The 9563-nt window shown below is 33.5% G+C and overlaps 1 long non-coding RNA gene across 1 annotated transcript in view; it reads left to right on the forward strand.

Moving 5' to 3' along the window:
- LOC309622559 overlaps nt 1–8853 on the forward strand; it is a 28230-nt gene extending 19377 nt beyond the window's left edge. The window contains exons 2-3 of the long non-coding RNA XR_014240974.1: nt 179–6149; nt 6183–8853. This is a non-coding gene — a long non-coding RNA (uncharacterized lncRNA). The remainder of the gene's footprint in view (nt 1–178; nt 6150–6182) is intronic.
- Nucleotides 8854–9563: the final 710 nt, after the last annotated feature.

The following is a 9563-nucleotide window of genomic DNA, read 5'->3' on the forward strand; positions in this document are numbered from 1 at the left end:
CATGGGCCTCTCACTATCGCGGCCTCTCTTGTTGCGGAGCACAGGCTCCAGACGCGCAGGCTCAGCAATTGTGGCTCATGGGCCTAGTTGCTCCATGGCATGTGGGATCTTCCCAGACCAGAGCTTGAACCCGTGTCCCCTGCATTGGCAGGCAAATTCTCAACCACTGCGCCACCAGGGAAGCCCTCAATCCCAACGTTTTTGGAGATTAAATAAGAACTTCTCCTTAGCACATGGAACAAAAAAGAAATAAATTTCAAAATACTTTGAACTAAATGAAAATACAAGTTATCAATTTGTGGGATCCAGTGAAAAGCCATGCTTAAAGGGAAATTTATAATATTAAATGCTTATATTAGGGAAGAAGAAAGGTCTAAAAAAAATTTCTCTAAGCTTCCACCTTAGAAAACTAGAAAAAGAGCAGATAAAAGGAGATTAAAAAATTAGAGCAGAAACCATTGAAATTTAAAAGAAATCAATAGAGAAAATCAACAAAAACTAAAACTAATACTTTGAAAAGATCAGTAAAATTGATAGGCCTCTACCCATGTTAAATAAGAAAACAGAAGTCACACAAATTACTAATATCAGAAATAAGGGGACAAGACTATAGAGCCTATGGACATTTAGAGAATAGAAAAAGAATACTATAGAGCAACTCTATGCCCACGATTTGATTTGATACATGAATGTAATAGACAAATTCCTTGAAGTACAAAGTCAGTCAAAACTCAAACAAGAAGAAATAAACTCTGAATAGGCCTATAAATACTAAAGAAATTGAATCAATAATTAATAACCTTCCAAGTCAGAAAGTACCTGATGGGTTTGCAGGTAAATTTTATGAAACATTTAAGGAAAACATTCCACTAACACTCTACAATTGCTTTAAGAAGACAGAAGCAGAGATAATACCTCCTAACTCATGCTATGAGTCCATCATTGCCCTAATACCAAAACTAGTAAAATAGAAGAAAACTATAGATCAATCTCTCATGAATATACATACAAAAAACATGAATAAAACTTTAGCAAATTGAATTCAGCAAGAAAAAAATTAAACACCACAACAAAGAGGGATTTATCCAAATATGCAAGACTGGTTCAGCATTCGAAAATCAATTAAAGAAATTCATCACACCAACAGGCTAAACAAGAAACCACATTATATCAATAGTACTATAGAAAGTTTTTGACAAAATTCAACATCCATTCATGCTAAAAATTCTCAGTAAACTAGAAATAGAGAACTTTTCAACTTGATAAAGGCTATCTACAAAAACCTACAGCTAACAATATTTAATGATGAGAAACTAGAAGTTTTCCCATTAAGATCAGAAACAAAGGAAGGATGCCCCTCTCCTAACTCCTTTTCAACATGGAACTGGAAGTCCTAGTTAACACAATAACACAAGAAAAGGGGTCAGAGGGAAGTTATAGAGCTTGAGAAGGAAGAAATAAAACTGTCTTTATTCACAGATGACATGACTGACTATATTTAGATTATGTCTGAAAGAATAAATAAAACCTCCTGGAAGAAGTGACTGTAGCAAGGTTGCAGGATACAAGGTCAATATGCAAAAAGTCATCTCCTTCTTATGTACCAGCAATGCAAAAGTGGGATTTGAAATTAAAAACACAATACCATTTACATTAGCACTCCCCAAAATGAAGTACATATAAACTAACAAATATGTACAACTTCTACATAAGAAAAACTAAAAAACTCTGATGAAGGAAGTCAATGAAGTACTGAAGAAATAGACATTCCATGTTCACAGATAGGAAGACTTGGTATTGTAAATATGTCAGCTCTTCCCAACATTATCTACAGATTCAATTCAATCCCAATCAAAATTCCAACAAGTTACTTCACAGTTATCAAAGTGATTCTGAAGTTTACATGAAAAGGCCAAAGACCCAGAAGAGCCAGCACAATACTGAAGGAAAAGAACAACGTTGGAGGACTGCACCTACCTGACTTCAAGACTTAGTATAACACTATAGTAATCAAGACTGTGTGAAATTAGTCAAAGAATAGACAAATATATCGATCAATAGAACAGAATAGACACCCCAGAAGTCAACTGATATTTGACTAAGAAGAAAAGTCAATAAAATGGAGCAAAGATAATCTTTTCAACAAATGGTTCTGGAACAACCGATCATCCACATGTAAAAAAATAAATCTAGATGCAGAACTTAAACCCCAAACAAAAAATAAACTACACATGGATCACAGATCTAAAGGTAAAATGCAAATCTGTAAAGCTCCTAGAAGATAACATAGGAGAAAACCTAGTTAACCTTGGGTTTGGTGTTTAGATACAACACAAAGTCACAATCAATGAAAGAAAATACTGATACGCTAAACTTTGTTAAAACAAAAATTTTCTGCTTTAGAAAAGAAAGACTGCCAAGAGAATGGATAGATAAGCCACAGACTGGGAGAAAACATTTGTAACAGACATATGATAAAGGACTGTTATCCAAAATATACATAGAACCCTTAAAACTCAACAATAAGAAAAAGAACCCGATTAAATAATAGGCCAAAGACTTTAAATGACACCTCACCAAAGATATACACAAGGCAACTAAGCATATGAAAATGTTACACATGTAAAAACAAAAATATGTTACACATGTTATCGGGAAAACGACATGTAAACAATGAGATACCTCTACCAACCTATTAGAATGGGCATAATCTGGAACACCAACAACACGAAATGCTGGTAAGGATGTGGAGCAACAGGAACACTCATTCACTTCTAGTGGGAATGGAAAATAGTACATCCACTTTGGAAGACAGTTTGGCAGTTTCTTACAACACTAAACATACTCATTCCATATATTCCAGTAAATGAGCCCCTTGGTATTTACCCCAAGGAGTTGACAACTTATGTCCACACAAAAACCTGCACATGGATATTTATAAATGTATGCAGTATTGCAAAACTTGGAAGCAACCAAGATGCCCATTAGTAGGTGAACAGATAACTAAACTGTGGTACATCCAGACAGTGGAATGTAATTTAGCCCTAAAAAATAAAAAATAAACTATCAAGCCATGAAAAACATGGAGGAACCTTAAATGGATATTATTAAGTGAAAGAAGACAAAATGAAAAGGCTCCACACTATATGATTCCAACTATATGATATTCTGGAAAAGGAAAAATTATGAAAACAATAAAAAGAGCAGTCAGTGGTTGCGGGGAGAGATAAATGAGTAAGTGCAGTATAGAGAATTTTTAGGGCACTGAAACTACTCTGATAACGTAATGGTGGATACATGTCATTATTGGTCCAAACCCATAGAATATACAACACCAAGAGTGAACTCTAAGATTAACTATGGACACTGAGTGATCATGATGTGTTTAATGCAGGTTCATCAATTATAACAAATGTACCTCTCGGGTGGGGGATATTGGAAATGGGGGAGACTATGCATGTGTGCAGGCAGTGGGTATATGGGAAAGCTCTGTATCATCTGCTCAATTTTGCTGTGAACCTAAAACTGCTCTAAAACATAAAGTCTATTTTTTCAAAAGATATCTAAGTAGTAGGTATAACAAAAACAAAGTATTAACTACTTTTCTTTGAGCAGTAGGATATGTTTCAAACCAATCTGAACTCTATAAAAAAGTAGAAATATGTATTTTAACTTCAGAAATAAAAGAAATGTAATATGAATGCATATTACAGTGGTGAAAGTATGCCATTTACTAGGGAGCTTTTAATTTCTTAACTCTTACAACCATGGCTAAAAACATAATAGCAAGTGTGTCACTACTAAAATATGAACTATCATCATCAGTCATCAAAAAGGAAGTGAGCTATATTATCCAGGTAAAACCACATTACTGGTCCTTGTTTTCCACTTTGGAATGATGGTGACATTTGTAACACGGATGTAGATTTGTGACTTGAAACATAAAGTGATAACTTTTGTCCCACTACACCAGTGAAAAGTTTGTCTGCTTGGGTACTTTTAAAGTTTTTCTTTCAAATTTTTTATAGTTACCATAGTTTCTATAATATATATTATTTTATGTGAAAAATTTTAGACACTTTCAATTTATAGGTATATTCTTTAACAAAAGTACTTCAGTTATTTAATATCATAGTTAAATATCACTATTACATTAAATATTTATCTTTATCTCCAATATATCTAGCCCATCTCTTATACAATGGGAATTCAACTTAACATGTTACAGACTCAATATACAAACCATGTCATGAGAGTTTTACATAATTCTAGATTAAACATTGGAGAACAAGACAGACAATAGCTATGGAAGCATTACGATAAATTGCTTTTGGGCACCACAATAGGTAAAGGAGAAACTACTGGCCTCCAAGCTGCAAAGTAGTCAGAGGTAATTGTCATGATTGACAAAGAAAACATCTGTACATTTTTTTTTTTTGCAGCTCTCGGAAATTATAATGGGTTTGAATAGAGGTCTGTATATGAATATATTTATAGGTTTAAAAAGCAGAATCCCTATCTCCTTCACTGGGCTAGTTGATATATTCTTTGTTGTGGCAGGACTCATGTTTTAAATTATAAAAAATGTCCTTGAAGTTGGGATTCAGAAACCTGGATTACAAACAAGTGCTTGGGATCATCAAGTTAACCCATGGTCTGATTACTGATGCCAGTATGTTTATTGTACAACCATGTCTAGACTTTGGTTTCTGGCATAAATTAACTTCTAATCTCCCTCACTGGTGACTGAACAAAGACAGCAATTTTATGTTCATTTGTTTCATTGTGAAGTTCTTATTTTTATAAAAATATGAAAATTTTTTTTCCAGAAAAAGAATTAGAAATAATATTGAAGCTATTAGAGAAACCCAATCAATCTTCAATTCAAGGTGGAGTAAGGAATTTCATATTCCCTTGGAAATCTTCTCAGTTTTACAATAATACTGAGTCTCTAATTCCTTTTGCTGTTAATTTCAGAAGTTTAAACCTGTAAATTAGAATTGCTTGACAAGCCCAACACTCCTAGACTGAGCTCAGCAATGTCTATTTAACTTGGTATAAGTCTGGTCTGGAATGGTTAGGAGATTTTTTCCTTTCAAACACACCCAGGAACAAGCATTCTTAAGTGAAAAATAATGGAATTACTCAAAATTTTTCATCAGGACTAATGCCCCATTTTACTGTTCTAAATGTTTAAAACGTAAATAATATGGCAAAAACATAGTCAGCTAAGTGGGGTGGAATATTTTAATAATCTATACATTTCTAACCAAAAAATATACTTCTTAGATAGTAGATACAGAAGTATGAACAAACTTTAGGGAAATGACAACAAGCTATGAAATGTGAAAATCCAGATAGATATGTTGCATTTTTCATTCTGAATGGAAAGCTTAGCTTAAAGACAAAGGAAAGTGAACAATGTAAGACCCAGAATAAGCAAGAGGTCTGGAACAACCATGGAGGATAATAAAGGGGCACACACATCTGAAAGGAATAGGAGGGGCTCTTAAATTACTTCTGGTAGCCAGACCACCAGAATTCACCAGATTCTTCCATCATGACCAATATAGTGATTGACTCAGGGCCTGTTTAAGCACCTATATTTGGGTATCTAAAACAAACAAGTAAAAATGGAATTATTTCCTTTAAATATTCTATTTGTAAACAGTGCCCTCCCAGGATGCCTTTTGATGACAAGGAGATTGTGTGTGTGTGTGTGTGTGTGTGTGTGTGTGTGTGTGTGTATAATGTATAGAAATTTTTGCTTCACTTTAAATTATACATTTTGACTGGAATACCCTGTTCTGTCTCAATAGACAGAGTGCAAGTGATGAGTAAGAAAATAATTGGTTTCCTAACTATGACCTACCAGCAATAGATGACCCTCCAATCTTCTTAGCTCAATACATTAAATGTGGATTTTAAGATTAGTTCAAATATTATTTTATCCAGGGTCCTCAGTTCCTAAGTCCCAATGAATATCTCAAACAAAAGCGTTAGATGCAGAGACATATCTCTGTGGAGTAGAGGAGGAAGGCAAAATTTTTCGTACCTATTCTGCTTACACAGAGACAGGAATTCCAAAATCTTTGAAGAGTAGCTATACTTTGGATTCTTTCAAGGTCAATGCAGTATGCTTACTAAAAGTAAGTAAAAGTAGAAATTGGAAGTAGAAGTAGAAGTCACTAAAGTAGAAATTGGAAAGGTGATCAGCATAGAGAAAGGCTGGCATTTTAACCAGTTGAGAATTCCACTGTATAAACTTATAGGCCACACTAATTGATTAAAGTGTTTAGAAAGACCAACTTGCTGGTAATGACTGCAGAAAATTGGTGGCTAGAAAGAGGATGCACATATATATCAGATCACGGTTCACTTCTCTGGGCAAAAGCATGAGATTTAGGGTCCCTACTTATCTTCCCAGAACTATAAAAAGTCTCCCACGGTAACATCAGTTTTAAATTTTTGTTCCTATGTCAAGCTATTCTGTATGTGAATATACATAGGTTTTCAAAGATTAAAAACATCCAATGAAAAGGGAGGTCGTTGGAAAGATTACCAAGTTTACCTTGACCTATGGGGCACCCTCACAGAATTTTCATGTCCAGGCTTCCTCTGATTTAAGATACCTTTCACAGGTAAGGATCTTGCAAATGGGGTTTCTATTTCTCCACAGAACAGCCTCTAAATTTCCTGGGAACTCCAGCAAGTTAATCTCTGCTGTTGCTGTTTTGTGGTAGGCTTCTCAAGTACTAGATAGGTAATCTAGGATGATTCATTCTCCTCCAGCTCTCACACATTCTGTTTGTGATGAATGTTCAAGAAATGCACTGATGCTCTGCCCTGATAATAAAGCTTTTGGACTGGTGTTTGCAAATCTTTTACTTTAACCAAAGAAACCATAATACTCAGGTGTCAGAAAGCATCACAGTCAAATTAGATTGTCTGGAGCTGGAAAGCGATTTTTGCCAGTAAGATATAGGCTGACATAAATGAGGTGAAAGACAAATGAAGATATGCATGTTTTCTGTTTGAGGTGTATATTAACAATTTTGATGTAGTGTTTTCTTTGCACGGCTTTAAAAATGGCCTTTTTTATGGTTTTAATCTAAGTTAAGGTTGGGAGGAGCTAAGGCAGATAAAAACAAAACATTTGAGTAACTGAGTAATATTCAGACAAGCCCAAGCAATGAATAAAGTGGTGAAATTAATCAGATCTATGAAGAAGTAGAATAAATCTTTAAGGCTTTCCTTATTAATATTCATTTACACAGACTACACCAAGTACTTTGTATGTTTATGTGTCTACATATCTATCAAATGCCAAAAGTCCACTAGTTCATCTCCATAAAACTAAAACTAGTTAATCTCCATAAGATATAAACCATTAGGTAATTCCTCCCTCAACTTTAAATTCGTTTCATTAATTTTCAGGTAGCTATTTGTATTAGTTCCCAATAGTATATGTATTTGTGATCCTGGGAACGTAGTAAGATGTTTACATTGCCATTCTTGTTTAAGGTTTATTTGTTTATTAAACATTTAGTAAGTGAGTGTAATGTGAAGATTTAAGGACAAAAGTAACTGAAACAGAAATGGAGCCTAACATTTAAGGAGCTATAAACAAAAAGGGGGTCTGAAAAAAGTAACAGCAGAGCAACAGTGCAAAGGAGAGCTTAAAAAAAGAATGTATAGAGAGAATGTCCCCAGAAAGCGCCTTGTAATTTCTTAAAAAAGTGAGATCTACACCTGGGGAATTAAAATAATTAATATTATTATTATATTTAAATATTATTTGAACATTCTGATACTTCCTAATGATTTAAAAAAACCACTCAAATGAGATCTGTACAATTCTTTAAATGAATGCTCTATAAATGTTTATCTATCAATATACCTCAACTGACGTCAAGTTTTGGATTGTGTTTCGAGTTTAGGTTAGAAAGAGGAAGGCTTTTTGAGGGAACTGAACATCCTTAATTCTGAGTTAAAACCATTAGGAAAGATTTCATTCCACCTTTTCTTATATCAAGGATTATTTCTTTAATGCTAATAACTCTTGTGATTTAAACAATCAAGTATGGGATTTGCTGCATATTGGGTCACTTTATCTCAAAACTTTATTCTTTTTGTTGATAAACTTTGTACTGCTGTCAGGATACCATTTAAGATTAATAGAAAAATTATTTCAAAAGATTACATATTGCTGTATTTACTTTCTTCACTAAAAGGAAATGTCTTCTTTCATGTGAAGGGGTAATTCCACAAACTATTATATATTGCTTGCTAATGGAGACCTGGGAGGAAGCTGCTTTATCCTGGAATTTGAAAATAAATCTCAGTTTATGGCGTTAAAAAAGAGGTTATTTTTTTTTTCTTGCTATCATTCCACAATAGTTCATTATTGTAAAATAATTAAGTGAAATATCTATTTGAATTAAAGCAGATTAATATTGCTTAGTTTGAATTATAAACAACAAATTTCTTGATTTTAAGAAACAATATGGGTAAATAAAAAAGATAATGGACACTTCATTCAGATAAAAGGGGTAGGTCACTCCCCAACACTTCTCACCCCTTAATTTACCTAAATTCATATTGAATTCAATGGTTGAAACCTCTGTGAAACCCTTCAGTATGTTTGCATATGTGTTCACATAAATGAGTAAAAGAAATAAGTATATCTCTCATCAACTCAATTTCATTAGTTAACTTTGGCTTATTATATTGATGTCCCAGATATGTTTTTGGTTATACTTTCACATTGTCATCACACTTCAGACTCAAATAAGAAATGGTTTTCCGATTCAACACAGTTTCCTAGATATATATATATATATATATATATATATATATATACACACACACACACACATATGTGTGTGTATGTATATGTACCTATATGAAGCCTCATATATGAATTCATATATAATTACAATTATACTCAAAAGCATAATCTTGTTTTCTCAGAAAAGTGTCTAAATTGATAAAAGAAGTCCTTTTCTGCAATAGTTCATTATAAACCCATATGAAATCATACGGGTTTTGCAGAAAGATTAGATATGGCTTTTCTCTCAAAGGGTAGAGTAATGCATCATACCAACAGAAAAAAGAGATAAGGTCTCCCTTAATCTAATTTCTCATTTCAGGAAACGTATATGGAATTAACAGTTTATGCATCAATTACCCACTCAGGTTACAGACTATTGCCATAATCCCAGAAAGTCCTCACATGCTCTTTTTCAGTCAATCACCACAGCCTCCACTCACTAGTCAATCACTGTCTTGTTTTCTATTAGCATGGATTACTTTCGCTTCTTCTAAAATTTCATATAAATAGAACTGTACGCTGTACTGACTTCTCTTGTCAACATAATGCGTTGACTATCCATCTATGTTGTATGTATCAGTTGCTTACTCCTGTTTATTGTTAAGAAGTATTCAATTACATGACAAATTACAAATTGGTTGATCCTTCTCCTGTTAGTGGACATTTGGTTTTCTGTTTTTAGCTAATAAAGCTGCTGTGAACTTTCTTGTGTAAAATTTTTTCATTTCTC

This window comes from Balaenoptera borealis (genome assembly GCF_965194805.1).
Source record: "Balaenoptera borealis genome assembly, chromosome: 2".
Lineage (NCBI taxonomy): Eukaryota > Metazoa > Chordata > Mammalia > Artiodactyla > Balaenopteridae > Balaenoptera > Balaenoptera borealis.